At 77.8% G+C, this 1,836-nt stretch overlaps 1 non-coding gene across 1 annotated transcript; it reads left to right on the top strand.

Moving 5' to 3' along the window:
• The first annotated feature begins 1,086 nt into the window (after nt 1-1,086).
• Nucleotides 1,087-1,239, top strand: LOC131749811 (5.8S ribosomal RNA). The gene has a single exon (XR_009333784.1). It is a non-coding gene; the product is annotated as a 5.8S ribosomal RNA (ribosomal RNA).
• The last annotated feature ends 597 nt before the right edge of the window (nt 1,240-1,836 follow it).

Genomic DNA, 1,836 nt, shown 5'->3' on the forward strand with positions numbered 1-1,836 from the left:
CGCCCCCTCGCCGGGCGCCTCTGCCTGTCCTCCGAGCCCGGGGCCTCTCCTCCGTCGTCCGTCCGTCCGTCTGTCCGTCCGTCCGGCTCTTGTCTCTCGCTCTCTCCCTTTCCCGCCCTCCCCCCCCGCGTGCCCGCCCTGCCCGCTCGCCCCCCCCCCGCGCCTCCCGTTGAAGCCTCCCTGAACGCCCGCGGTGGCGAGCAGGGGGCCCGGGAGGCGGGTGCAGGGGTCAGGGGGCCCCGGGGGCGGGGGGGTTCGGGGTTCGGGAGAGGAGCGGAGAGGAGAGGGCCGCGTCCGGGCGCGAGCGAGCGAGCGGGGAGGTCTCCGAGGCCCGGTTTCGGGGACACGGTGGGGACGTCGTCGGGCGGTGGGCGTGGTGGTGTCCCGTGTGGCGGTTGGGCCCGTCGCCCGGCCGGGGCGCCCCCGAGTCACGGGCCGGTAGCGCCGGGGCCCGCGTGCTGCGGGCGGCCGCGGGCGGAGAGCGTGTCGGTCGGCGTCGGGGGTGGCGGCGAGCGTGGGGCGCTCCGCCTGCCCCTCCCCGGCCTCGCCCGCCTCCCCCCTCTCCAGGTACCTAGCGCGTCCCGGCGCGGAGGTTTAAAGACCCATGGGGGGGTCGCCCGTCCGCCTTGGGGTCGGGGCGGTCGGGCCCGCGGGGAGTCGGGAGGCCCCTCCCTTCTCCCCCAGACCCCGCTTCCTCCGCCCCCGCCCCCGCGGGGCCGGGGCGCCGCGCGCCGCGCCACGCCGGCCCTCCCCGCCGCCGCGGCCGTCGGGAGGGGGCTACCCGGCGGCCGTGGTGCGGGGCCGGGTCCCGTGTGCCCGCGCGCGTGCGCGCCCCGCGTCCCTGACGGGGGGGGTGTGTGTGTGCGCAGGTGGGAACCCCCCGGGCGCCTGTGGGGTGTCCGAGCCCGCCCCGTCTCGCGGGTCGGTGCCGGGCGCCCCGTCGTGAAACCTTCCGGCCCCGCTCCGGTCTGCTGTTTTCTGTCTCGTCTGACTTGGCCGGCCAGAGGCAACCCCCCCCTCCGTGGGGGAATGTGCCGTGCCACCGGCGGGGGACCCCGCCGAAACCCAGAGAAACCAAACTCGTACGACTCTTAGCGGTGGATCACTCGGCTCGTGCGTCGATGAAGAACGCAGCTAGCTGCGAGAATTAATGTGAATTGCAGGACACATTGATCATCGACACTTCGAACGCACTTGCGGCCCCGGGTTCCTCCCGGGGCTACGCCTGTCTGAGCGTCGCTTGACGATCAATCGCCCCCCCGGGGTGCGCGCGCGCGCGCCTTCCCGGGGTGGCGCGGCTGGGGGTTTCCTCGCAGGGCCCCGTGTCCGGGGCCCTCTGTCCCCCTAAGTGCAGACGCGGTGCCCCTCGTGCCGAGGCCACGGGGGCCCCGCTGCCCGCGAGAAGGGAAGAGAGCGAGAGAGAGCTCGCGACGAGGCCCTGGCCGTGGCCTCCGCGGTCGGTCCCCTTCGGGAAGCGCCCTCGCGCCGCAAGCGGTCCCTGGGCGTACCCCCGGGGCTGTGTGCCGGTGGGCGGGGACGGTCCCGCGCCCTCGCGGCCGGGGCCCGTGGTGCTGGTGGTGTTGGGGCCGCGTCCGCTCCGCCGTCGTTCGCCGCCCGCCCCCGGCGGCGTCCCGGCGACGGTCCGGCCCGGCCCGGCCGCCTCCTCCGCGGCGCCCTGACCCGCGCGCGTCCGGGGTCCGTGCCCGCCCCCCCGCCGCCCTCGCCTTCGCCGTGTCGGGGCGGGCGGCTCGGGCCGACCCGAGGCCGAGTCGTTGCGTGCGCGGCCGCGCCCCGGGGATGCGTGCCCCGGCGGCGACCCGCGGGACGCCGCGGCGT

This window comes from Kogia breviceps, unplaced genomic scaffold (genome assembly GCF_026419965.1).
Source record: "Kogia breviceps isolate mKogBre1 unplaced genomic scaffold, mKogBre1 haplotype 1 scaffold_627, whole genome shotgun sequence".
Lineage (NCBI taxonomy): Eukaryota > Metazoa > Chordata > Mammalia > Artiodactyla > Physeteridae > Kogia > Kogia breviceps.